The sequence below is a fragment of the Thunnus thynnus genome, chromosome 9, assembly GCF_963924715.1.
Source record: "Thunnus thynnus chromosome 9, fThuThy2.1, whole genome shotgun sequence".
NCBI classification, from domain to species: Eukaryota; Metazoa; Chordata; class Actinopteri; order Scombriformes; family Scombridae; genus Thunnus; species Thunnus thynnus.
In genome coordinates, this window is record NC_089525.1 from 3,817,945 (window position 1) to 3,841,148 (window position 23,204).

At 54.7% G+C, this 23,204-nt stretch overlaps 35 non-coding genes across 35 annotated transcripts; all 35 read left to right on the forward strand.

Moving 5' to 3' along the window:
• Nucleotides 1–176: 176 nt before the first annotated feature.
• Nucleotides 177–340, forward strand: LOC137190336 (U1 spliceosomal RNA). The gene has a single exon (XR_010930162.1). It is a non-coding gene; the product is annotated as a U1 spliceosomal RNA (small nuclear RNA).
• Nucleotides 341–724: 384 nt separating this feature from the next.
• On the forward strand, nt 725–888 carry LOC137190150 (U1 spliceosomal RNA). Its single transcript, XR_010929981.1, has one exon. It is a non-coding gene; the product is annotated as a U1 spliceosomal RNA (small nuclear RNA).
• Nucleotides 889–1,272: 384 nt separating this feature from the next.
• Nucleotides 1,273–1,436, forward strand: LOC137190162 (U1 spliceosomal RNA). Its single transcript, XR_010929995.1, has one exon. It is a non-coding gene; the product is annotated as a U1 spliceosomal RNA (small nuclear RNA).
• A 575-nt stretch (nt 1,437–2,011) lies between these two features.
• LOC137190174 (U1 spliceosomal RNA) lies at nt 2,012–2,175 on the forward strand. Its single transcript, XR_010930006.1, has one exon. It is a non-coding gene; the product is annotated as a U1 spliceosomal RNA (small nuclear RNA).
• A 386-nt stretch (nt 2,176–2,561) lies between these two features.
• LOC137190185 (U1 spliceosomal RNA) lies at nt 2,562–2,725 on the forward strand. Its single transcript, XR_010930017.1, has one exon. It is a non-coding gene; the product is annotated as a U1 spliceosomal RNA (small nuclear RNA).
• A 575-nt stretch (nt 2,726–3,300) lies between these two features.
• On the forward strand, nt 3,301–3,464 carry LOC137190197 (U1 spliceosomal RNA). Its single transcript, XR_010930028.1, has one exon. It is a non-coding gene; the product is annotated as a U1 spliceosomal RNA (small nuclear RNA).
• Nucleotides 3,465–4,039: 575 nt separating this feature from the next.
• Nucleotides 4,040–4,203, forward strand: LOC137189938 (U1 spliceosomal RNA). The gene has a single exon (XR_010929779.1). It is a non-coding gene; the product is annotated as a U1 spliceosomal RNA (small nuclear RNA).
• Nucleotides 4,204–4,587: 384 nt separating this feature from the next.
• Nucleotides 4,588–4,751, forward strand: LOC137190347 (U1 spliceosomal RNA). Its single transcript, XR_010930173.1, has one exon. It is a non-coding gene; the product is annotated as a U1 spliceosomal RNA (small nuclear RNA).
• A 384-nt stretch (nt 4,752–5,135) lies between these two features.
• LOC137190208 (U1 spliceosomal RNA) lies at nt 5,136–5,299 on the forward strand. The gene has a single exon (XR_010930039.1). It is a non-coding gene; the product is annotated as a U1 spliceosomal RNA (small nuclear RNA).
• A 575-nt stretch (nt 5,300–5,874) lies between these two features.
• On the forward strand, nt 5,875–6,038 carry LOC137190358 (U1 spliceosomal RNA). Its single transcript, XR_010930184.1, has one exon. It is a non-coding gene; the product is annotated as a U1 spliceosomal RNA (small nuclear RNA).
• Nucleotides 6,039–6,498: 460 nt separating this feature from the next.
• Nucleotides 6,499–6,662, forward strand: LOC137190220 (U1 spliceosomal RNA). Its single transcript, XR_010930051.1, has one exon. It is a non-coding gene; the product is annotated as a U1 spliceosomal RNA (small nuclear RNA).
• Nucleotides 6,663–7,237: 575 nt separating this feature from the next.
• Nucleotides 7,238–7,401, forward strand: LOC137190404 (U1 spliceosomal RNA). Its single transcript, XR_010930230.1, has one exon. It is a non-coding gene; the product is annotated as a U1 spliceosomal RNA (small nuclear RNA).
• Nucleotides 7,402–7,785: 384 nt separating this feature from the next.
• Nucleotides 7,786–7,949, forward strand: LOC137190232 (U1 spliceosomal RNA). The gene has a single exon (XR_010930062.1). It is a non-coding gene; the product is annotated as a U1 spliceosomal RNA (small nuclear RNA).
• A 575-nt stretch (nt 7,950–8,524) lies between these two features.
• LOC137190369 (U1 spliceosomal RNA) lies at nt 8,525–8,688 on the forward strand. The gene has a single exon (XR_010930195.1). It is a non-coding gene; the product is annotated as a U1 spliceosomal RNA (small nuclear RNA).
• A 459-nt stretch (nt 8,689–9,147) lies between these two features.
• Nucleotides 9,148–9,311, forward strand: LOC137189948 (U1 spliceosomal RNA). Its single transcript, XR_010929788.1, has one exon. It is a non-coding gene; the product is annotated as a U1 spliceosomal RNA (small nuclear RNA).
• A 575-nt stretch (nt 9,312–9,886) lies between these two features.
• Nucleotides 9,887–10,050, forward strand: LOC137190243 (U1 spliceosomal RNA). The gene has a single exon (XR_010930073.1). It is a non-coding gene; the product is annotated as a U1 spliceosomal RNA (small nuclear RNA).
• A 575-nt stretch (nt 10,051–10,625) lies between these two features.
• On the forward strand, nt 10,626–10,789 carry LOC137190254 (U1 spliceosomal RNA). The gene has a single exon (XR_010930084.1). It is a non-coding gene; the product is annotated as a U1 spliceosomal RNA (small nuclear RNA).
• Nucleotides 10,790–11,177: 388 nt separating this feature from the next.
• On the forward strand, nt 11,178–11,341 carry LOC137189954 (U1 spliceosomal RNA). Its single transcript, XR_010929794.1, has one exon. It is a non-coding gene; the product is annotated as a U1 spliceosomal RNA (small nuclear RNA).
• A 384-nt stretch (nt 11,342–11,725) lies between these two features.
• LOC137190405 (U1 spliceosomal RNA) lies at nt 11,726–11,889 on the forward strand. The gene has a single exon (XR_010930231.1). It is a non-coding gene; the product is annotated as a U1 spliceosomal RNA (small nuclear RNA).
• A 575-nt stretch (nt 11,890–12,464) lies between these two features.
• LOC137189928 (U1 spliceosomal RNA) lies at nt 12,465–12,628 on the forward strand. Its single transcript, XR_010929769.1, has one exon. It is a non-coding gene; the product is annotated as a U1 spliceosomal RNA (small nuclear RNA).
• Nucleotides 12,629–13,016: 388 nt separating this feature from the next.
• Nucleotides 13,017–13,180, forward strand: LOC137189955 (U1 spliceosomal RNA). The gene has a single exon (XR_010929795.1). It is a non-coding gene; the product is annotated as a U1 spliceosomal RNA (small nuclear RNA).
• A 384-nt stretch (nt 13,181–13,564) lies between these two features.
• Nucleotides 13,565–13,728, forward strand: LOC137189933 (U1 spliceosomal RNA). The gene has a single exon (XR_010929774.1). It is a non-coding gene; the product is annotated as a U1 spliceosomal RNA (small nuclear RNA).
• Nucleotides 13,729–14,112: 384 nt separating this feature from the next.
• Nucleotides 14,113–14,276, forward strand: LOC137189924 (U1 spliceosomal RNA). Its single transcript, XR_010929765.1, has one exon. It is a non-coding gene; the product is annotated as a U1 spliceosomal RNA (small nuclear RNA).
• A 384-nt stretch (nt 14,277–14,660) lies between these two features.
• On the forward strand, nt 14,661–14,824 carry LOC137190265 (U1 spliceosomal RNA). Its single transcript, XR_010930095.1, has one exon. It is a non-coding gene; the product is annotated as a U1 spliceosomal RNA (small nuclear RNA).
• A 575-nt stretch (nt 14,825–15,399) lies between these two features.
• Nucleotides 15,400–15,563, forward strand: LOC137190380 (U1 spliceosomal RNA). The gene has a single exon (XR_010930206.1). It is a non-coding gene; the product is annotated as a U1 spliceosomal RNA (small nuclear RNA).
• Nucleotides 15,564–16,022: 459 nt separating this feature from the next.
• On the forward strand, nt 16,023–16,186 carry LOC137189949 (U1 spliceosomal RNA). Its single transcript, XR_010929789.1, has one exon. It is a non-coding gene; the product is annotated as a U1 spliceosomal RNA (small nuclear RNA).
• A 575-nt stretch (nt 16,187–16,761) lies between these two features.
• Nucleotides 16,762–16,925, forward strand: LOC137190277 (U1 spliceosomal RNA). Its single transcript, XR_010930107.1, has one exon. It is a non-coding gene; the product is annotated as a U1 spliceosomal RNA (small nuclear RNA).
• A 575-nt stretch (nt 16,926–17,500) lies between these two features.
• LOC137190289 (U1 spliceosomal RNA) lies at nt 17,501–17,664 on the forward strand. The gene has a single exon (XR_010930118.1). It is a non-coding gene; the product is annotated as a U1 spliceosomal RNA (small nuclear RNA).
• A 388-nt stretch (nt 17,665–18,052) lies between these two features.
• On the forward strand, nt 18,053–18,216 carry LOC137189956 (U1 spliceosomal RNA). Its single transcript, XR_010929796.1, has one exon. It is a non-coding gene; the product is annotated as a U1 spliceosomal RNA (small nuclear RNA).
• A 384-nt stretch (nt 18,217–18,600) lies between these two features.
• Nucleotides 18,601–18,764, forward strand: LOC137189925 (U1 spliceosomal RNA). The gene has a single exon (XR_010929766.1). It is a non-coding gene; the product is annotated as a U1 spliceosomal RNA (small nuclear RNA).
• A 575-nt stretch (nt 18,765–19,339) lies between these two features.
• On the forward strand, nt 19,340–19,503 carry LOC137189930 (U1 spliceosomal RNA). Its single transcript, XR_010929771.1, has one exon. It is a non-coding gene; the product is annotated as a U1 spliceosomal RNA (small nuclear RNA).
• A 388-nt stretch (nt 19,504–19,891) lies between these two features.
• On the forward strand, nt 19,892–20,055 carry LOC137189957 (U1 spliceosomal RNA). The gene has a single exon (XR_010929797.1). It is a non-coding gene; the product is annotated as a U1 spliceosomal RNA (small nuclear RNA).
• A 384-nt stretch (nt 20,056–20,439) lies between these two features.
• Nucleotides 20,440–20,603, forward strand: LOC137189934 (U1 spliceosomal RNA). The gene has a single exon (XR_010929775.1). It is a non-coding gene; the product is annotated as a U1 spliceosomal RNA (small nuclear RNA).
• A 384-nt stretch (nt 20,604–20,987) lies between these two features.
• LOC137190301 (U1 spliceosomal RNA) lies at nt 20,988–21,151 on the forward strand. Its single transcript, XR_010930129.1, has one exon. It is a non-coding gene; the product is annotated as a U1 spliceosomal RNA (small nuclear RNA).
• Nucleotides 21,152–21,957: 806 nt separating this feature from the next.
• LOC137190313 (U1 spliceosomal RNA) lies at nt 21,958–22,121 on the forward strand. The gene has a single exon (XR_010930140.1). It is a non-coding gene; the product is annotated as a U1 spliceosomal RNA (small nuclear RNA).
• Nucleotides 22,122–23,204: the final 1,083 nt, after the last annotated feature.

The following is a 23,204-nucleotide window of genomic DNA, read 5'->3' on the forward strand; positions in this document are numbered from 1 at the left end:
TGCACCACAAACCCGAGTTAAACTGCGGCAGTGTTTTCAACGTTGCAGGAGATGTGGTGACGGACGGAGGGGAGCCGCGGCCAAAGGCACTGGATTCTGGGGTTATGCATTGTAGGCACCGTCAGCCAGAGTGCTGTGTCTAGGAGTCACCCCCCTGGACCCGACACTTCCAACTCATACTTACCTGGCAGGGGAGATACCATGATCAAGAAGGTGGTTCACCCAGGGCGAGGCTCAGCCATTGCACTCCGGTTGTGCTGACCCCTGCGAATTCCCCAAATGTGGGAATCTCGACTGCATAATTTCTGGTAGTGGGGGACTGCGTTCGCGCTCTCCCCAGATCTTTTCTGTGAAAGAACAAGCAAAAGGCGGGTGGCTTTTTGCAGGAGATGTGATGACGGACGGAAGGCAGCCGCGCGCGGCCAAAGGCACTGGATTCTTGGGTTATGCATTGTAGGCACCGTCAGCCATCGAGGAAGTGGCGGCGTTCACACACTCTTGTTTTGGTTGGTAGAGCAATGAATGACGGGAAAAGGAAAGAGAGTGTGTGCACCACAAACCCGAGTTAAACTGCGGCAGTGTTTTCAACGTTGCAGGAGATGTGGTGACGGACGGAGGGGAGCCGCGGCCAAAGGCACTGGATTCTGGGGTTATGCATTGTAGGCACCGTCAGCCAGAGTGCTGTGTCTAGGAGTCACCCCCCTGGACCCGACACTTCCAACTCATACTTACCTGGCAGGGGAGATACCATGATCAAGAAGGTGGTTCACCCAGGGCGAGGCTCAGCCATTGCACTCCGGTTGTGCTGACCCCTGCGAATTCCCCAAATGTGGGAATCTCGACTGCATAATTTCTGGTAGTGGGGGACTGCGTTCGCGCTCTCCCCTGATCTTTTCTGTGAAAGAACAAGCAAAAGGCAGGTGGCTTTTTGCAGGAGATGTGATGACGGACGGAAGGGAGCCGCGCGCGGCCAAAGGCACTGGATTCTGGGGTTATGCATTGTAGGCACCGTCAGCCATCGAGAAAGTGGTGGCGTTCACACACTCTTGTTTTGGTTGGTAGAGCAATGAATGACGGGAAAAGGAAAGAGAGTGTGTGCACCACAAACCCGAGTTAAACTGCGGCAGTGTTTTCAGCGTTGCAGGAGATGTGGTGACGGACGGAGGGGAGCCGCGGCCAAAGGCACTGGATTCTGGGGTTATGCATTGTAGGCACCGTCAGCCAGAGTGCTGTGTCTAGGAGTCACCCCCCTGGACCCGACACTTCCAACTCATACTTACCTGGCAGGGGAGATACCATGATCAAGAAGGTGGTTCACCCAGGGCGAGGCTCAGCCATTGCACTCCGGTTGTGCTGACCCCTGCGAATTCCCCAAATGTGGGAATCTCGACTGCATAATTTCTGGTAGTGGGGGACTGCGTTCGCGCTCTCCCCTGATCTTTTCTGTGAAAGAACAAGCAAAAGGCGTCCCTCGGGTAAAGGCCACTTTCTGGTCGACTGCGGCGGAGGGATGGCGTGCAAAACCGCGCCCCCTTGGAGTCAAAGGGAGTGCGGAAAAATTGACTTTGAGGCGCGTCTAACTTTGCAGCCTATCGAGAAAGTGGCGGCGTTTGTGTACGGCAGCCGCTGGTGCGCTCTGTGAAGCTGGGTTCAGTAATGCAGAGCACCCGGGAGTCCTGGCAGCGGGAAATGGGCGTGGCCTTTGAGACGGAAGGAAAGTGTATTATTTGCCCTCCTCATTGATGTGGTTCTTTCTCTTTGCAAGAAATATGCGCAAGGCATTCTTCCATCACCAGCATGCTTAGGTCTTAGGCTTTGGCGCAGCGGCTGCCTGGCTTCGCCTTGTCAGAGACAGAAAGAGCTTCCCGGGTGGCTTTTTGCAGGAGATGTGGTGACGGACGGAGGGGAGCCGCGGCCAAAGGCACTGGATTCTGGGGTTATGCATTGTAGGCACCGTCAGCCAGAGTGCTGTGTCTAGGAGTCACCCCCCTGGACCCGACACTTCCAACTCATACTTACCTGGCAGGGGAGATACCATGATCAAGAAGGTGGTTCACCCAGGGCGAGGCTCAGCCATTGCACTCCGGTTGTGCTGACCCCTGCGAATTCCCCAAATGTGGGAATCTCGACTGCATAATTTCTGGTAGTGGGGGACTGCGTTCGCGCTCTCCCCTGATCTTTTCTGTGAAAGAACAAGCAAAAGGCAGGTGGCTTTTTGCAGGAGATGTGATGACGGACGGAAGGGAGCCGCGCGCGGCCAAAGGCACTGGATTCTGGGGTTATGCATTGTAGGCACCGTCAGCCATCGAGAAAGTGGTGGCGTTCACACACTCTTGTTTTGGTTGGTAGAGCAATGAATGACGGGAAAAGGAAAGAGAGTGTGTGCACCACAAACCCGAGTTAAACTGCGGCAGTGTTTTCAGCGTTGCAGGAGATGTGGTGACGGACGGAGGGGAGCCGCGGCCAAAGGCACTGGATTCTGGGGGGTTATGCATTGTAGGCACCGTCAGCCAGAGTGCTGTGTCTAGGAGTCACCCCCCTGGACCCGACACTTCCAACTCATACTTACCTGGCAGGGGAGATACCATGATCAAGAAGGTGGTTCACCCAGGGCGAGGCTCAGCCATTGCACTCCGGTTGTGCTGACCCCTGCGAATTCCCCAAATGTGGGAATCTCGACTGCATAATTTCTGGTAGTGGGGGACTGCGTTCGCGCTCTCCCCTGATCTTTTCTGTGAAAGAACAAGCAAAAGGCGTCCCTTGGGTAAAGGCCACTTTCTGGTCGACTGCGGCGGAGGGATGGCGTGCAAAACCGCGCCCCCTTGGAGTCAAAGGGAGTGCGGAAAAACTGACTTTGAGGCGCGTCTAACTTTGCAGCCTATCGAGAAAGTGGCGGCGTTTGTGTACGGCAGCCGCTGGTGCGCTCTGTGAAGCTGGGTTCAGTAATGCAGAGCACCCGGGAGGCCTGGCAGCGGGAAATGGGCGTGGCCTTTGAGACGGAAGAAAAGTGTATTATTTGCCCTCCTCATTGATGTGGTTCTTTCTCTTTGCAAGAAATATGCGCCAGGCATTCTTCCATCACCAGCATGCTTAGGTCTTAGGCTTTGGCGCAGCGGCTGCCTGGCTTCGCCTTGTCAGAGACAGAAAAAGCTTCCCGGGTGGCTTTTTGCAGGAGATGTGGTGACGGACGGAGGGGAGCCGCGGCCAAAGGCACTGGATTCTGGGGTTATGCATTGTAGGCACCGTCAGCCAGAGTGCTGTGTCTAGGAGTCACCCCCCTGGACCCGACACTTCCAACTCATACTTACCTGGCAGGGGAGATACCATGATCAAGAAGGTGGTTCACCCAGGGCGAGGCTCAGCCATTGCACTCCGGTTGTGCTGACCCCTGCGAATTCCCCAAATGTGGGAATCTCGACTGCATAATTTCTGGTAGTGGGGGACTGCGTTCGCGCTCTCCCCTGATCTTTTCTGTGAAAGAACAAGCAAAAGGCGTCCCTCGGGTAAAGGCCACTTTCTGGTCGACTGCGGCGGAGGGATGGCGTGCAAAACCGCGCCCCCTTGGAGTCAAAGGGAGTGCGGAAAAATTGACTTTGAGGCGCGTCTAACTTTGCAGCCTATCGAGAAAGTGGCGGCGTTTGTGTACGGCAGCCGCTGGTGCGCTCTGTGAAGCTGGGTTCAGTAATGCAGAGCACCCGGGAGTCCTGGCAGCGGGAAATGGGCGTGGCCTTTGAGACGGAAGGAAAGTGTATTATTTGCCCTCCTCATTGATGTGGTTCTTTCTCTTTGCAAGAAATATGCGCAAGGCATTCTTCCATCACCAGCATGCTTAGGTCTTAGGCTTTGGCGCAGCGGCTGCCTAGCTTCGCCTTGTCAGAGACAGAAAGAGCTTCCCGGGTGGCTTTTTGCAGGAGATGTGGTGACGGACGGAGGGGAGCCGCGGCCAAAGGCACTGGATTCTGGGGTTATGCATTGTAGGCACCGTCAGCCAGAGTGCTGTGTCTAGGAGTCACCCCCCTGGACCCGACACTTCCAACTCATACTTACCTGGCAGGGGAGATACCATGATCAAGAAGGTGGTTCACCCAGGGCGAGGCTCAGCCATTGCACTCCGGTTGTGCTGACCCCTGCGAATTCCCCAAATGTGGGTATCTCGACTGCATAATTTCTGGTAGTGGGGGACTGCGTTCGCGCTCTCCCCTGATCTTTTCTGTGAAAGAACAAGCAAAAAGCGGGTGGCTTTTTGCAGGAGATGTGATGACTGACGGAAGGGAGCCACGCGCGGCCAAAGGCACTGGATTCTGGGGTTATGCATTGTAGGCACCGTCAGCCATCGAGAAAGTGGCGGCGTTCACACACTCTTGTTTTGGTTGGTAGAGCAATGAATGACGGGAAAAGGAAAGAGAGTGTGTGCACCACAAACCCGAGTTAAACTGCGGCAGTGTTTTCAACGTTGCAGGAGATGTGGTGACGGACGGAGGGGAGCCGCGGCCAAAGGCACTGGATTCTGGGGTTATGCATTGTAGGCACCGTCAGCCAGAGTGCTGTGTCTAGGAGTCACCCCCCTGGACCCGACACTTCCAACTCATACTTACCTGGCAGGGGAGATACCATGATCAAGAAGGTGGTTCACCCAGGGCGAGGCTCAGCCATTGCACTCCGGTTGTGCTGACCCCTGCGAATTCCCCAAATGTGGGAATCTCGACTGCATAATTTCTGGTAGTGGGGGACTGCGTTCGCGCTCTCCCCAGATCTTTTCTGTGAAAGAACAAGCAAAAGGCGGGTGGCTTTTTGCAGGAGATGTGATGACGGACGGAAGGCAGCCGTGCGCGGCCAAAGGCACTGGATTCTGGGGTTATGCATTGTAGGCATCGTCAGCCATCGAGAAAGTGGCGGCGTTCACACACTCTTGTTTTGGTTGGTAGAGCAATGAATGACGGGAAAAGGAAAGAGAGTGTGTGCACCACAAACCCGAGTTAAACTGCGGCAGTGTTTTCAGCGTTGCAGGAGATGTGGTGACGGACGGAGGGGAGCCGCGGCCAAAGGCACTGGATTCTGGGGTTATGCATTGTAGGCACCGTCAGCCAGAGTGCTGTGTCTAGGAGTCACCCCCCTGGACCCGACACTTCCAACTCATACTTACCTGGCAGGGGAGATACCATGATCAAGAAGGTGGTTCACCCAGGGCGAGGCTCAGCCATTGCACTCCGGTTGTGCTGACCCCTGCGAATTCCCCAAATGTGGGAATCTCGACTGCATAATTTCTGGTAGTGGGGGACTGCGTTCGCGCTCTCCCCTGATCTTTTCTGTGAAAGAACAAGCAAAAGGCGTCCCTCGGGTAAAGGCCACTTTCTGGTCGACTGCGGCGGAGGGATGGCGTGCAAAACCGCGCCCCCTTGGAGTCAAAGGGAGTGCGGAAAAATTGACTTTGAGGCGCGTCTAACTTTGCAGCCTATCGAGAAAGTGGCGGCGTTTGTGTACGGCAGCCGCTGGTGCGCTCTGTGAAGCTGGGTTCAGTAATGCAGAGCACCCGGGAGTCCTGGCAGCGGGAAATGGGCGTGGCCTTTGAGACGGAAGGAAAGTGTATTATTTGCCCTCCTCATTGATGTGGTTCTTTCTCTTTGCAAGAAATATGCGCAAGGCATTCTTCCATCACCAGCATGCTTAGGTCTTAGGCTTTGGCGCAGCGGCTGCCTGGCTTCGCCTTGTCAGAGACAGAAAGAGCTTCCCGGGTGGCTTTTTGCAGGAGATGTGGTGACGGACGGAGGGGAGCCGCGGCCAAAGGCACTGGATTCTGGGGTTATGCATTGTAGGCACCGTCAGCCAGAGTGCTGTGTCTAGGAGTCACCCCCCTGGACCCGACACTTCCAACTCATACTTACCTGGCAGGGGAGATACCATGATCAAGAAGGTGGTTCACCCAGGGCGAGGCTCAGCCATTGCACTCCGGTTGTGCTGACCCCTGCGAATTCCCCAAATGTGGGAATCTCGACTGCATAATTTCTGGTAGTGGGGGACTGCGTTCGCGCTCTCCCCAGATCTTTTCTGTGAAAGAACAAGCAAAAGGCGGGTGGGTTTTTGCAGGAGATGTGATGACGGACGGAAGGCAGCCGTGCGCGGCCAAAGGCACTGGATTCTGGGGTTATGCATTGTAGGCATCGTCAGCCATCGAGAAAGTGGCGGCGTTCACACACTCTTGTTTTGGTTGGTAGAGCAATGAATGACGGGAAAAGGAAAGAGAGTGTGTGCACCACAAACCCGAGTTAAACTGCGGCAGTGTTTTCATGCTTAGGTCTTAGACTTTGGCGCAGCGGCTGCCTGGCTTCGCCTTGTCAGAGACAGAAAGAGCTTCCCGGGTGGCTTTTTGCAGGAGATGTGGTGACGGACGGAGGGGAGCCGCGGCCAAAGGCACTGGATTCTGGGGTTATGCATTGTAGGCACCGTCAGCCAGAGTGCTGTGTCTAGGAGTCACCCCCCTGGACCCGACACTTCCAACTCATACTTACCTGGCAGGGGAGATACCATGATCAAGAAGGTGGTTCACCCAGGGCGAGGCTCAGCCATTGCACTCCGGTTGTGCTGACCCCTGCGAATTCCCCAAATGTGGGAATCTCGACTGCATAATTTCTGGTAGTGGGGGACTGCGTTCGCGCTCTCCCCTGATCTTTTCTGTGAAAGAACAAGCAAAAGGCGTCCCTCGGGTAAAGGCCACTTTCTGGTCGACTGCGGCGGAGGGATGGCGTGCAAAGCCGCGCCCCCTTGGAGTCAAAGGGAGTGCGGAAAAATTGACTTTGAGGCGCGTCTAACTTTGCAGCCTATCGAGAAAGTGGCGGCGTTTGTGTACGGCAGCCGCTGGTGCGCTCTGTGAAGCTGGGTTCAGTAATGCAGAGCACCCGGGAGTCCTGGCAGCGGGAAATGGGCGTGGCCTTTGAGACGGAAGGAAAGTGTATTATTTGCCCTCCTCATTGATGTGGTTCTTTCTCTTTGCAAGAAATATGCGCAAGGCATTCTTCCATCACCAGCATGCTTAGGTCTTAGGCTTTGGCGCAGCGGCTGCCTGGCTTCGCCTTGTCAGAGACAGAAAGAGCTTCCCGGGTGGCTTTTTGCAGGAGATGTGGTGACGGACGGAGGGGAGCCGCGGCCAAAGGCACTGGATTCTGGGGTTATGCATTGTAGGCACCGTCAGCCAGAGTGCTGTGTCTAGGAGTCACCCCCCTGGACCCGACACTTCCAACTCATACTTACCTGGCAGGGGAGATACCATGATCAAGAAGGTGGTTCACCCAGGGCGAGGTTCAGCCATTGCACTCCGGTTGTGCTGACCCCTGCGAATTCCCCAAATGTGGGAATCTCGACTGCATAATTTCTGGTAGTGGGGGACTGCGTTCGCGCTCTCCCCTGATCTTTTCTGTGAAAGAACAAGCAAAAGGCAGGTGGCTTTTTGCAGGAGATGTGATGACGGACGGAAGGGAGCCGCGCGCGGCCAAAGGCACTGGATTCTGGGGTTATGCATTGTAGGCACCGTCAGCCATCGAGAAAGTGGCGGCGTTCACACACTCTTGTTTTGGTTGGTAGAGCAATGAATGACGGGAAAAGGAAAGAGAGTGTGTGCACCACAAACCCGAGTTAAACTGCGGCAGTGTTTTCAGCGTTGCAGGAGATGTGGTGACGGACGGAGGGGAGCCGCGGCCAAAGGCACTGGATTCTGGGGTTATGCATTGTAGGCACCGTCAGCCAGAGTGCTGTGTCTAGGAGTCACCCCCCTGGACCCGACACTTCCAACTCATACTTACCTGGCAGGGGAGATACCATGATCAAGAAGGTGGTTCACCCAGGGCGAGGCTCAGCCATTGCACTCCGGTTGTGCTGACCCCTGCGAATTCCCCAAATGTGGGAATCTCGACTGCATAATTTCTGGTAGTGGGGGACTGCGTTCGCGCTCTCCCCTGATCTTTTCTGTGAAAGAACAAGCAAAAGGCGTCCCTCGGGTAAAGGCCACTTTCTGGTCGACTGCGGCGGAGGGATGGCGTGCAAAACCGCGCCCCCTTGGAGTCAAAGGGAGTGCGGAAAAATTGACTTTGAGGCGCGTCTAACTTTGCAGCCTATCGAGAAAGTGGCGGCGTTTGTGTACGGCAGCCGCTGGTGCGCTCTGTGAAGCTGGGTTCAGTAATGCAGAGCACCCGGGAGTCCTGGCAGCGGGAAATGGGCGTGGCCTTTGAGACGGAAGGAAAGTGTATTATTTGCCCTCCTCATTGATGTGGTTCTTTCTCTTTGCAAGAAATATGCGCAAGGCATTCTTCCATCACCAGCATGCTTAGGTCTTAGGCTTTGGCGCAGCGGCTGCCTGGCTTCGCCTTGTCAGAGACAGAAAGAGCTTCCCGGGTGGCTTTTTGCAGGAGATGTGGTGACGGACGGAGGGGAGCCGCGGCCAAAGGCACTGGATTCTGGGGTTATGCATTGTAGGCACCGTCAGCCAGAGTGCTGTGTCTAGGAGTCACCCCCCTGGACCCGACACTTCCAACTCATACTTACCTGGCAGGGGAGATACCATGATCAAGAAGGTGGTTCACCCAGGGCGAGGCTCAGCCATTGCACTCCGGTTGTGCTGACCCCTGCGAATTCCCCAAATGTGGGAATCTCGACTGCATAATTTCTGGTAGTGGGGGACTGCGTTCGCGCTCTCCCCAGATCTTTTCTGTGAAAGAACAAGCAAAAGGCGGGTGGGTTTTTGCAGGAGATGTGATGACGGACGGAAGGCAGCCGTGCGCGGCCAAAGGCACTGGATTCTGGGGTTATGCATTGTAGGCATCGTCAGCCATCGAGAAAGTGGCGGCGTTCACACACTCTTGTTTTGGTTGGTAGAGCAATGAATGACGGGAAAAGGAAAGAGAGTGTGTGCACCACAAACCCGAGTTAAACTGCGGCAGTGTTTTCATGCTTAGGTCTTAGACTTTGGCGCAGCGGCTGCCTGGCTTCGCCTTGTCAGAGACAGAAAGAGCTTCCCGGGTGGCTTTTTGCAGGAGATGTGGTGACGGACGGAGGGGAGCCGCGGCCAAAGGCACTGGATTCTGGGGTTATGCATTGTAGGCACCGTCAGCCAGAGTGCTGTGTCTAGGAGTCAACCCCTGGACCCGACACTTCCAACTCATACTTACCTGGCACGGGAGATACCATGATCAAGAAGGTGGTTCACCCAGGGCGAGGCTCAGCCATTGCACTCCGGTTGTGCTGACCCCTGCGAATTCCCCAAATGTGGGAATCTCGACTGCATAATTTCTGGTAGTGGGGGACTGCGTTCGCGCTCTCCCCTGATCTTTTCTGTGAAAGAACAAGCAAAAGGCGTCCCTCGGGTAAAGGCCACTTTCTGGTCGACTGCGGCGGAGGGATGGCGTGCAAAGCCGCGCCCCCTTGGAGTCAAAGGGAGTGCGGAAAAATTGACTTTGAGGCGCGTCTAACTTTGCAGCCTATCGAGAAAGTGGCGGCGTTTGTGTACGGCAGCCGCTGGTGCGCTCTGTGAAGCTGGGTTCAGTAATGCAGAGCACCCGGGAGTCCTGGCAGCGGGAAATGGGCGTGGCCTTTGAGACGGAAGGAAAGTGTATTATTTGCCCTCCTCATTGATGTGGTTCTTTCTCTTTGCAAGAAATATGCGCAAGGCATTCTTCCATCACCAGCATGCTTAGGTCTTAGGCTTTGGCGCAGCGGCTGCCTGGCTTCGCCTTGTCAGAGACAGAAAGAGCTTCCCGGGTGGCTTTTTGCAGGAGATGTGGTGACGGACGGAGGGGAGCCGCGGCCAAAGGCACTGGATTCTGGGGTTATGCATTGTAGGCACCGTCAGCCAGAGTGCTGTGTCTAGGAGTCACCCCCCTGGACCCGACACTTCCAACTCATACTTACCTGGCAGGGGAGATACCATGATCAAGAAGGTGGTTCACCCAGGGCGAGGCTCAGCCATTGCACTCCGGTTGTGCTGACCCCTGCGAATTCCCCAAATGTGGGAATCTCGACTGCATAATTTCTGGTAGTGGGGGACTGCGTTCGCGCTCTCCCCTGATCTTTTCTGTGAAAGAACAAGCAAAAGGCGTCCCTCGGGTAAAGGCCACTTTCTGGTCGACTGCGGTGGAGGGATGGCGTGCAAAACCGCGCCCCCTTGGAGTCAAAGGGAGTGCGGAAAAATTGACTTTGAGGCGCGTCTAACTTTGCAGCCTATCGAGAAAGTGGCGGCGTTTGTGTACGGCAGCCGCTGGTGCGCTCTGTGAAGCTGGGTTCAGTAATGCAGAGCACCCGGGAGTCCTGGCAGCGGGAAATGGGCGTGGCCTTTGAGACGGAAGGAAAGTGTATTATTTGCCCTCCTCATTGATGTGGTTCTTTCTCTTTGCAAGAAATATGCGCAAGGCATTCTTCCATCACCAGCATGCTTAGGTCTTAGGCTTTGGCGCAGCGGCTGCCTGGCTTCGCCTTGTCAGAGACAGAAAGAGCTTCCCGGGTGGCTTTTTGCAGGAGATGTGGTGACGGACGGAGGGGAGCCGCGGCCAAAGGCACTGGATTCTGGGGTTATGCATTGTAGGCACCGTCAGCCAGAGTGCTGTGTGTAGGAGTCACCCCCCTGGACCCGACACTTCCAACTCATACTTACCTGGCAGGGGAGATACCATGATCAAGAAGGTGGTTCACCCAGGGCGAGGCTCAGCCATTGCACTCCGGTTGTGCTGACCCCTGCGAATTCCCCAAATGTGGGAATCTCGACTGCATAATTTCTGGTAGTGGGGGACTGCGTTCGCGCTCTCCCCTGATCTTTTCTGTGAAAGAACAAGCAAAAGGCGGGTGGCTTTTTGCAGGAGATGTGATGACGGACGGACGGAAGGCAGCCGCGCGCGGCCAAAGGCACTGGATTCTGGGGTTATGCATTGTAGGCACCGTCAGCCATCGAGAAAGTGGCGGCGTTCACACACTCTTGTTTTGGTTGGTAGAGCAATGAATGACGGGAAAAGGAAAGAGAGTGTGTGCACCACAAACCCGAGTTAAACTGCGGCAGTGTTTTCAACGTTGCAGGAGATGTGGTGACGGACGGAGGGGAGCCGCGGCCAAAGGCACTGGATTCTGGGGTTATGCATTGTAGGCACCGTCAGCCAGAGTGCTGTGTCTAGGAGTCACCCCCCTGGACCCGACACTTCCAACTCATACTTACCTGGCAGGGGAGATACCATGATCAAGAAGGTGGTTCACCAAGGGCGAGGCTCAGCCATTGCACTCCGGTTGTGCTGACCCCTGCGAATTCCCCAAATGTGGGAATCTGGACTGCATAATTTCTGGTAGTGGGGGACTGCGTTCGCGCTCTCCCCTGATCTTTTCTGTGAAAGAACAAGCAAAAGGCGGGTGGCTTTTTGCAGGAGATGTGATGACGGACGGAAGGGAGCCGCGCGCGGCCAAAGGCACTGGATTCTGGGGTTATGCATTGTAGGCACCGTCAGCCATCGAGAAAGTGGCGGCGTTCACACACTCTTGTTTTGGTTGGTAGAGCAATGAATGACGGGAAAAGGAAAGAGAGTGTGTGCACCACAAACCCGAGTTAAACTGCGGCAGTGTTTTCAACGTTGCAGGAGATGTGGTGACGGACGGAGGGGAGCCGCGGCCAAAGGCACTGGATTCTGGGGTTATGCATTGTAGGCACCGTCAGCCAGAGTGCTGTGTCTAGGAGTCACCCCCCTGGACCCGACACTTCCAACTCATACTTACCTGGCAGGGGAGATACCATGATCAAGAAGGTGGTTCACCCAGGGCGAGGTTCAGCCATTGCACTCCGGTTGTGCTGACCCCTGCGAATTCCCCAAATGTGGGAATCTCGACTGCATAATTTCTGGTAGTGGGGGACTGCGTTCGCGCTCTCCCCTGATCTTTTCTGTGAAAGAACAAGCAAAAGGCGTCCATTGGGTAAAGGCCACTTTCTGGTCGACTGCGGCGGAGGGATGGCGTGCAAAACCGCGCCCCCTTGGAGTCAAAGGGAGTGCGGAAAAATTGACTTTGAGGCGCGTCTAACTTTGCAGCCTATCGAGAAAGTGGCGGCGTTTGTGTACGGCAGCCGCTGGTGCGCTCTGTGAAGCTGGGTTCAGTAATGCAGAGCACCCGGGAGTCCTGGCAGCGGGAAATGGGCGTGGCCTTTGAGACGGAAGGAAAGTGTATTATTTGCCCTCCTCATTGATGTGGTTCTTTCTCTTTGCAAGAAATATGCGCAAGGCATTCTTCCATCACCAGCATGCTTAGGTCTTAGGCTTTGGCGCAGCGGCTGCCTGGCTTCGCCTTGTCAGAGACAGAAAGAGCTTCCCGGGTGGCTTTTTGCAGGAGATGTGGTGACGGACGGAGGGGAGCCGCGGCCAAAGGCACTGGATTCTGGGGTTATGCATTGTAGGCACCGTCAGCCAGAGTGCTGTGTGTAGGAGTCACCCCCCTGGACCCGACACTTCCAACTCATACTTACCTGGCAGGGGAGATACCATGATCAAGAAGGTGGTTCACCCAGGGCGAGGCTCAGCCATTGCACTCCGGTTGTGTTGACCCCTGCGAATTCCCCAAATGTGGGAATCTCGACTGCATAATTTCTGGTAGTGGGGGACTGCGTTCGCGCTCTCCCCTGATCTTTTCTGTGAAAGAACAAGCAAAAGGCGGGTGGCTTTTTGCAGGAGATGTGATGACGGACGGACGGAAGGCAGCCGCGCGCGGCCAAAGGCACTGGATTCTGGGGTTATGCATTGTAGGCACCGTCAGCCATCGAGAAAGTGGCGGCGTTCACACACTCTTGTTTTGGTTGGTAGAGCAATGAATGACGGGAAAAGGAAAGAGAGTGTGTGCACCACAAACCCGAGTTAAACTGCGGCAGTGTTTTCAACGTTGCAGGAGATGTGGTGACGGACGGAGGGGAGCCGCGGCCAAAGGCACTGGATTCTGGGGTTATGCATTGTAGGCACCGTCAGCCAGAGTGCTGTGTCTAGGAGTCACCCCCCTGGACCCGACACTTCCAACTCATACTTACCTGGCAGGGGAGATACCATGATCAAGAAGGTGGTTCACCAAGGGCGAGGCTCAGCCATTGCACTCCGGTTGTGCTGACCCCTGCGAATTCCCCAAATGTGGGAATCTGGACTGCATAATTTCTGGTAGTGGGGGACTGCGTTCGCGCTCTCCCCTGATCTTTTCTGTGAAAGAACAAGCAAAAGGCGGGTGGCTTTTTGCAGGAGATGTGATGACGGACGGAAGGGAGCCGCGCGCGGCCAAAGGCACTGGATTCTGGGGTTATGCATTGTAGGCACCGTCAGCCATCGAGAAAGTGGCGGCGTTCACACACTCTTGTTTTGGTTGGTAGAGCAATGAATGACGGGAAAAGGAAAGAGAGTGTGTGCACCACAAACCCGAGTTAAACTGCGGCAGTGTTTTCAACGTTGCAGGAGATGTGGTGACGGACGGAGGGGAGCCGCGGCCAAAGGCACTGGATTCTGGGGTTATGCATTGTAGGCACCGTCAGCCAGAGTGCTGTGTCTAGGAGTCACCCCCCTGGACCCGACACTTCCAACTCATACTTACCTGGCAGGGGAGATACCATGATCAAGAAGGTGGTTCACCCAGGGCGAGGCTCAGCCATTGCACTCCGGTTGTGCTGACCCCTGCGAATTCCTCAAATGTGGGAATCTCGACTGCATAATTTCTGGTAGTGGGGGACTGCGTTCGCGCTCTCCCCTGATCTTTTCTGTGAAAGAACAAGCAAAAGGCGGGTGGCTTTTTGCAGGAGATGTGATGACGGACGGAAGGCAGCCGTGCGCGGCCAAAGGCACTGGATTCTGGGGTTATGCATTGTAGGCATCGTCAGCCATCGAGAAAGTGGCGGCGTTCACACACTCTTGTTTTGGTTGGTAGAGCAATGAATGACGGGAAAAGGAAAGAGAGTGTGTGCACCACAAACCCGAGTTAAACTGCGGCAGTGTTTTCAACGTTGCAGGAGATGTGGTGACGGACGGAGGGGAGCCGCGGCCAAAGGCACTGGATTCTGGGGTTATGCATTGTAGGCACCGTCAGCCAGAGTGCTGTGTCTAGGAGTCACCCCCCTGGACCCGACACTTCCAACTCATACTTACCTGGCAGGGGAGATACCATGATCAAGAAGGTGGTTCACCCAGGGCGAGGTTCAGCCATTGCACTCCGGTTGTGCTGACCCCTGCGAATTCCCCAAATGTGGGAATCTCGACTGCATAATTTCTGGTAGTGGGGGACTGCGTTCGCGCTCTCCCCTGATCTTTTCTGTGAAAGAACAAGCAAAAGGCAGGTGGCTTTTTGCAGGAGATGTGATGACGGACGGAAGGGAGCCGCGCGCGGCCAAAGGCACTGGATTCTGGGGTTATGCATTGTAGGCACCGTCAGCCATCGAGAAAGTGGCGGCGTTCACACACTCTTGTTTTGGTTGGTAGAGCAATGAATGACGGGAAAAGGAAAGAGAGTGTGTGCACCACAAACCCGAGTTAAACTGCGGCAGTGTTTTCAGCGTTGCAGGAGATGTGGTGACGGACGGAGGGGAGCCGCGGCCAAAGGCACTGGATTCTGGGGTTATGCATTGTAGGCACCGTCAGCCAGAGTGCTGTGTCTAGGAGTCACCCCCCTGGACCCGACACTTCCAACTCATACTTACCTGGCAGGGGAGATACCATGATCAAGAAGGTGGTTCACCCAGGGCGAGGCTCAGCCATTGCACTCCGGTTGTGCTGACCCCTGCGAATTCCCCAAATGTGGGAATCTCGACTGCATAATTTCTGGTAGTGGGGGACTGCGTTCGCGCTCTCCCCTGATCTTTTCTGTGAAAGAACAAGCAAAAGGCGTCCCTCGGGTAAAGGCCACTTTCTGGTCGACTGCGGCGGAGGGATGGCGTGCAAAACCGCGCCCCCTTGGAGTCAAAGGGAGTGCGGAAAAATTGACTTTGAGGCGCGTCTAACTTTGCAGCCTATCGAGAAAGTGGCGGCGTTTGTGTACGGCAGCCGCTGGTGCGCTCTGTGAAGCTGGGTTCAGTAATGCAGAGCACCCGGGAGTCCTGGCAGCGGGAAATGGGCGTGGCCTTTGAGACGGAAGGAAAGTGTATTATTTGCCCTCCTCATTGATGTGGTTCTTTCTCTTTGCAAGAAATATGCGCAAGGCATTCTTCCATCACCAGCATGCTTAGGTCTTAGGCTTTGGCGCAGCGGCTGCCTGGCTTCGCCTTGTCAGAGACAGAAAGAGCTTCCCGGGTGGCTTTTTGCAGGAGATGTGGTGACGGACGGAGGGGAGCCGCGGCCAAAGGCACTGGATTCTGGGGTTATGCATTGTAGGCACCGTCAGCCAGAGTGCTGTGTCTAGGAGTCACCCCCCTGGACCCGACACTTCCAACTCATACTTACCTGGCAGGGGAGATACCATGATCAAGAAGGTGGTTCACCCAGGGCGAGGCTCAGCCATTGCACTCCGGTTGTGCTGACCCCTGCGAATTCCCCAAATGTGGGAATCTCGACTGCATAATTTCTGGTAGTGGGGGACTGCGTTCGCGCTCTCCCCAGATCTTTTCTGTGAAAGAACAAGCAAAAGGCGGGTGGGTTTTTGCAGGAGATGTGATGACGGACGGAAGGCAGCCGTGCGCGGCCAAAGGCACTGGATTCTGGGGTTATGCATTGTAGGCATCGTCAGCCATCGAGAAAGTGGCGGCGTTCACACACTCTTGTTTTGGTTGGTAGAGCAATGAATGACGGGAAAAGGAAAGAGAGTGTGTGCACCACAAACCCGAGTTAAACTGCGGCAGTGTTTTCATGCTTAGGTCTTAGACTTTGGCGCAGCGGCTGCCTGGCTTCGCCTTGTCAGAGACAGAAAGAGCTTCCCGGGTGGCTTTTTGCAGGAGATGTGGTGACGGACGGAGGGGAGCCGCGGCCAAAGGCACTGGATTCTGGGGTTATGCATTGTAGGCACCGTCAGCCAGAGTGCTGTGTCTAGGAGTCAACCCCTGGACCCGACACTTCCAACTCATACTTACCTGGCACGGGAGATACCATGATCAAGAAGGTGGTTCACCCAGGGCGAGGCTCAGCCATTGCACTCCGGTTGTGCTGACCCCTGCGAATTCCCCAAATGTGGGAATCTCGACTGCATAATTTCTGGTAGTGGGGGACTGCGTTCGCGCTCTCCCCTGATCTTTTCTGTGAAAGAACAAGCAAAAGGCGTCCCTCGGGTAAAGGCCACTTTCTGGTCGACTGCGGCGGAGGGATGGCGTGCAAAGCCGCGCCCCCTTGGAGTCAAAGGGAGTGCGGAAAAATTGACTTTGAGGCGCGTCTAACTTTGCAGCCTATCGAGAAAGTGGCGGCGTTTGTGTACGGCAGCCGCTGGTGCGCTCTGTGAAGCTGGGTTCAGTAATGCAGAGCACCCGGGAGTCCTGGCAGCGGGAAATGGGCGTGGCCTTTGAGACGGAAGGAAAGTGTATTATTTGCCCTCCTCATTGATGTGGTTCTTTCTCTTTGCAAGAAATATGCGCAAGGCATTCTTCCATCACCAGCATGCTTAGGTCTTAGGCTTTGGCGCAGCGGCTGCCTGGCTTCGCCTTGTCAGAGACAGAAAGAGCTTCCCGGGTGGCTTTTTGCAGGAGATGTGGTGACGGACGGAGGGGAGCCGCGGCCAAAGGCACTGGATTCTGGGGTTATGCATTGTAGGCACCGTCAGCCAGAGTGCTGTGTCTAGGAGTCACCCCCCTGGACCCGACACTTCCAACTCATACTTACCTGGCAGGGGAGATACCATGATCAAGAAGGTGGTTCACCCAGGGCGAGGCTCAGCCATTGCACTCCGGTTGTGCTGACCCCTGCGAATTCCCCAAATGTGGGAATCTCGACTGCATAATTTCTGGTAGTGGGGGACTGCGTTCGCGCTCTCCCCTGATCTTTTCTGTGAAAGAACAAGCAAAAGGCGTCCCTCGGGTAAAGGCCACTTTCTGGTCGACTGCGGTGGAGGGATGGCGTGCAAAACCGCGCCCCCTTGGAGTCAAAGGGAGTGCGGAAAAATTGACTTTGAGGCGCGTCTAACTTTGCAGCCTATCGAGAAAGTGGCGGCGTTTGTGTACGGCAGCCGCTGGTGCGCTCTGTGAAGCTGGGTTCAGTAATGCAGAGCACCCGGGAGTCCTGGCAGCGGGAAATGGGCGTGGCCTTTGAGACGGAAGGAAAGTGTATTATTTGCCCTCCTCATTGATGTGGTTCTTTCTCTTTGCAAGAAATATGCGCAAGGCATTCTTCCATCACCAGCATGCTTAGGTCTTAGGCTTTGGCGCAGCGGCTGCCTGGCTTCGCCTTGTCAGAGACAGAAAGAGCTTCCCGGGTGGCTTTTTGCAGGAGATGTGGTGACGGACGGAGGGGAGCCGCGGCCAAAGGCACTGGATTCTGGGGTTATGCATTGTAGGCACCGTCAGCCAGAGTGCTGTGTGTAGGAGTCACCCCCCTGGACCCGACACTTCCAACTCATACTTACCTGGCAGGGGAGATACCATGATCAAGAAGGTGGTTCACCCAGGGCGAGGCTCAGCCATTGCACTCCGGTTGTGCTGACCCCTGCGAATTCCCCAAATGTGGGAATCTCGACTGCATAATTTCTGGTAGTGGGGGACTGCGTTCGCGCTCTCCCCTGATCTTTTCTGTGAAAGAACAAGCAAAAGGCGGGTGGCTTTTTGCAGGAGATGTGATGACGGACGGACGGAAGGCAGCCGCGCGCGGCCAAAGGCACTGGATTCTGGGGTTATGCATTGTAGGCACCGTCAGCCATCGAGAAAGTGGCGGCGTTCACACACTCTTGTTTTGGTTGGTAGAGCAATGAATGACGGGAAAAGGAAAGAGAGTGTGTGCACCACAAACCCGAGTTAAACTGCGGCAGTGTTTTCAACGTTGCAGGAGATGTGGTGACGGACGGAGGGGAGCCGCGGCCAAAGGCACTGGATTCTGGGGTTATGCATTGTAGGCACCGTCAGCCAGAGTGCTGTGTCTAGGAGTCACCCCCCTGGACCCGACACTTCCAACTCATACTTACCTGGCAGGGGAGATACCATGATCAAGAAGGTGGTTCACCAAGGGCGAGGCTCAGCCATTGCACTCCGGTTGTGCTGACCCCTGCGAATTCCCCAAATGTGGGAATCTGGACTGCATAATTTCTGGTAGTGGGGGACTGCGTTCGCGCTCTCCCCTGATCTTTTCTGTGAAAGAACAAGCAAAAGGCGGGTGGCTTTTTGCAGGAGATGTGATGACGGACGGAAGGGAGCCGCGCGCGGCCAAAGGCACTGGATTCTGGGGTTATGCATTGTAGGCACCGTCAGCCATCGAGAAAGTGGCGGCGTTCACACACTCTTGTTTTGGTTGGTAGAGCAATGAATGACGGGAAAAGGAAAGAGAGTGTGTGCACCACAAACCCGAGTTAAACTGCGGCAGTGTTTTCAACGTTGCAGGAGATGTGGTGACGGACGGAGGGGAGCCGCGGCCAAAGGCACTGGATTCTGGGGTTATGCATTGTAGGCACCGTCAGCCAGAGTGCTGTGTCTAGGAGTCACCCCCCTGGACCCGACACTTCCAACTCATACTTACCTGGCAGGGGAGATACCATGATCAAGAAGGTGGTTCACCCAGGGCGAGGTTCAGCCATTGCACTCCGGTTGTGCTGACCCCTGCGAATTCCCCAAATGTGGGAATCTCGACTGCATAATTTCTGGTAGTGGGGGACTGCGTTCGCGCTCTCCCCTGATCTTTTCTGTGAAAGAACAAGCAAAAGGCGTCCATTGGGTAAAGGCCACTTTCTGGTCGACTGCGGCGGAGGGATGGCGTGCAAAACCGCGCCCCCTTGGAGTCAAAGGGAGTGCGGAAAAATTGACTTTGAGGCGCGTCTAACTTTGCAGCCTATCGAGAAAGTGGCGGCGTTTGTGTACGGCAGCCGCTGGTGCGCTCTGTGAAGCTGGGTTCAGTAATGCAGAGCACCCGGGAGTCCTGGCAGCGGGAAATGGGCGTGGCCTTTGAGACGGAAGGAAAGTGTATTATTTGCCCTCCTCATTGATGTGGTTCTTTCTCTTTGCAAGAAATATGCGCAAGGCATTCTTCCATCACCAGCATGCTTAGGTCTTAGGCTTTGGCGCAGCGGCTGCCTGGCTTCGCCTTGTCAGAGACAGAAAGAGCTTCCCGGGTGGCTTTTTGCAGGAGATGTGGTGACGGACGGAGGGGAGCCGCGGCCAAAGGCACTGGATTCTGGGGTTATGCATTGTAGGCACCGTCAGCCAGAGTGCTGTGTGTAGGAGTCACCCCCCTGGACCCGACACTTCCAACTCATACTTACCTGGCAGGGGAGATACCATGATCAAGAAGGTGGTTCACCCAGGGCGAGGCTCAGCCATTGCACTCCGGTTGTGTTGACCCCTGCGAATTCCCCAAATGTGGGAATCTCGACTGCATAATTTCTGGTAGTGGGGGACTGCGTTCGCGCTCTCCCCTGATCTTTTCTGTGAAAGAACAAGCAAAAGGCGGGTGGCTTTTTGCAGGAGATGTGATGACGGACGGACGGAAGGCAGCCGCGCGCGGCCAAAGGCACTGGATTCTGGGGTTATGCATTGTAGGCACCGTCAGCCATCGAGAAAGTGGCGGCGTTCACACACTCTTGTTTTGGTTGGTAGAGCAATGAATGACGGGAAAAGGAAAGAGAGTGTGTGCACCACAAACCCGAGTTAAACTGCGGCAGTGTTTTCAACGTTGCAGGAGATGTGGTGACGGACGGAGGGGAGCCGCGGCCAAAGGCACTGGATTCTGGGGTTATGCATTGTAGGCACCGTCAGCCAGAGTGCTGTGTCTAGGAGTCACCCCCCTGGACCCGACACTTCCAACTCATACTTACCTGGCAGGGGAGATACCATGATCAAGAAGGTGGTTCACCAAGGGCGAGGCTCAGCCATTGCACTCCGGTTGTGCTGACCCCTGCGAATTCCCCAAATGTGGGAATCTGGACTGCATAATTTCTGGTAGTGGGGGACTGCGTTCGCGCTCTCCCCTGATCTTTTCTGTGAAAGAACAAGCAAAAGGCGGGTGGCTTTTTGCAGGAGATGTGATGACGGACGGAAGGGAGCCGCGCGCGGCCAAAGGCACTGGATTCTGGGGTTATGCATTGTAGGCACCGTCAGCCATCGAGAAAGTGGCGGCGTTCACACACTCTTGTTTTGGTTGGTAGAGCAATGAATGACGGGAAAAGGAAAGAGAGTGTGTGCACCACAAACCCGAGTTAAACTGCGGCAGTGTTTTCAACGTTGCAGGAGATGTGGTGACGGACGGAGGGGAGCCGCGGCCAAAGGCACTGGATTCTGGGGTTATGCATTGTAGGCACCGTCAGCCAGAGTGCTGTGTCTAGGAGTCACCCCCCTGGACCCGACACTTCCAACTCATACTTACCTGGCAGGGGAGATACCATGATCAAGAAGGTGGTTCACCCAGGGCGAGGCTCAGCCATTGCACTCCGGTTGTGCTGACCCCTGCGAATTCCTCAAATGTGGGAATCTCGACTGCATAATTTCTGGTAGTGGGGGACTGCGTTCGCGCTCTCCCCTGATCTTTTCTGTGAAAGAACAAGCAAAAGGCGGGTGGCTTTTTGCAGGAGATGTGATGACGGACGGAAGGCAGCCGTGCGCGGCCAAAGGCACTGGATTCTGGGGTTATGCATTGTAGGCATCGTCAGCCATCGAGAAAGTGGCGGCGTTCACACACTCTTGTTTTGGTTGGTAGAGCAATGAATGACGGGAAAAGGAAAGAGAGTGTGTGCACCACAAACCCGAGTTAAACTGCGGCAGTGTTTTCAACGTTGCAGGAGATGTGGTGACGGACGGAGGGGAGCCGCGGCCAAAGGCACTGGATTCTGGGGTTATGCATTGTAGGCACCGTCAGCCAGAGTGCTGTGTCTAGGAGTCACCCCCCTGGACCCGACACTTCCAACTCATACTTACCTGGCAGGGGAGATACCATGATCAAGAAGGTGGTTCACCCAGGGCGAGGCTCAGCCATTGCACTCCGGTTGTGCTGACCCCTGCGAATTCCCCAAATGTGGGAATCTCGACTGCATAATTTCTGGTAGTGGGGGACTGCGTTCGCGCTCTCCCCTGATCTTTTCTGTGAAAGAACAAGCAAAAGGCGGGTGGCTTTTTGCAGGAGATGTGATGACGGACGGAAGGCAGCCGTGCGCGGCCAAAGGCACTGGATTCTGGGGTTATGCATTGTAGGCATCGTCAGCCATCGAGAAAGTGGCGGCGTTCACACACTCTTGTTTTTGTTGGTAGAGCAATGAATGACGGGAAAAGGAAAGAGAGTGTGTGCACCACAAACCCGAGTTAAACTGCGGCAGTGTTTTCAACGTTGCAAAAGGCGTCCCTCGGGTAAAGGCCACTTTCTGGTCGACTGCGGCGGAGGGGTGGCGTGCAAAACTGCGACCCCTTGGAGTCAAAGGGAGTGCGGAAAAATTGACTTTGAGGCGCGTCTAACTTTGCAGCCTATCGAGAAAGTGGCGGCGTTTGTGTACGGCAGCCGCTGGTGCGCTCTGTGAAGCTGGGTTCAGTAATGCAGAGCACCCGGGAGTCCTGGCAGCGGGAAATGGGTGTGGCCTTTGAGACGGAAGGAAAGTGTATTATTTGCCCTCCTCATTGATGTGGTTCTTTCTCTTTGCAAGAAATATGCGCAAGGCATTCTTCCATCACCAGCATGCTTAGGTCTTAGGCTTTGGCGCAGCGGCTGCCTGGCTTCGCCTTGTCAGAGACAGAAAGAGCTTCCCGGGTGGCTTTTTGCAGGAGATGTGGTGACGGACGGAGGGGAGCCGCGGCCAAAGGCACTGGATTCTGGGGTTATGCATTGTAGGCACCGTCAGCCAGAGTGCTGTGTCTAGGAGTCACCCCCCTGGACCCGACACTTCCAACTCATACTTACCTGGCAGGGGAGATACCATGATCAAGAAGGTGGTTCACCCAGGGCGAGGCTCAGCCATTGCACTCCGGTTGTGCTGACCCCTGCGAATTCCCCAAATGTGGGAATCTCGACTGCATAATTTCTGGTAGTGGGGGACTGCGTTCGCGCTCTCCCCTGATCCTTTATGTGAAAGAACAAGCAAAAGGCTTCCTTCGGTTAAAGGCCACTTTCTGGTCGACTGCGGCGCAGGGGTGGCGTGCAAAATCGCGACCCCCTCGCGTCAAAGGGAGTGCGTAAAAAGGACACAGCTTGCAGAAAACCCAATTATTGCACACAGAGTACAGATAAATTAACTTATAACTTACTGACCTATTCTAGCTAATTATCATGGCATTTTCAAAATGCACTCACATCACATAGATAGCTAGCTTGCACTGAATAATATTTTATGATGGCAGGCTAGCTAGGTTTGTATCAAGGATGATGAAGACAATTATTAAAAATGTTTTTTCTCTTATACGGTTTTAAAAATGACTGTGCAATACACAGGAAACTGATAATGGATATTTTATACAACATAGTTCCCTACTTACCCAGTGCAGCAAAACTGTCCTGTGTGTGCAGGTGGTCAACACAGTACAAGTCCTGTACTGCAAAGAATGTTGCGGGCGCCACCATACCAATATTCGTAAAGCGGAAGAGGAGAGCAACCTTGGAGAAGCTATTGCCAGAAAGCAGTTTTTTTTTTAACAGCATGAAGTCCCCTCTTTGCATTCCATACTTCAGGACTGGATGGCTGTTCCACTTCCAAAGCTTATGCCCATGTGTGCAAAACTATGACAGATAATACAACACATGGTCTAGTCAACTCCATGAACAGGATCTTTTTAACAATATTGCCAGGACCTACCACTGCTGTAGTTGGCTTCTTCTGATAGCTGGAAAACATATACAATCATATTTTGTGTGTTGAAAATGTTAGCAAGCAAGAAAGCCAAGGTTAGCCAGCTGGCTGTAAATTAGCTACGCAGCATGGAACTGGAGTTGGTTGCTTCATAATGTTAGCTGATAAAGTAAACGGCAACCTAGACAATTTACCAGCCAGATCAGCCCCGGGAATCTGTACTAATTAGCTGGCATTATCCACTCAAGAAATACAGTTTTTAGATAAGGTCAACTAACATTAGCCAGCAAAAAACACAATATCACAATATATTTTTCAATGTCAGTTTGTGCATCATTTTAGGCTCCAACCGGCTG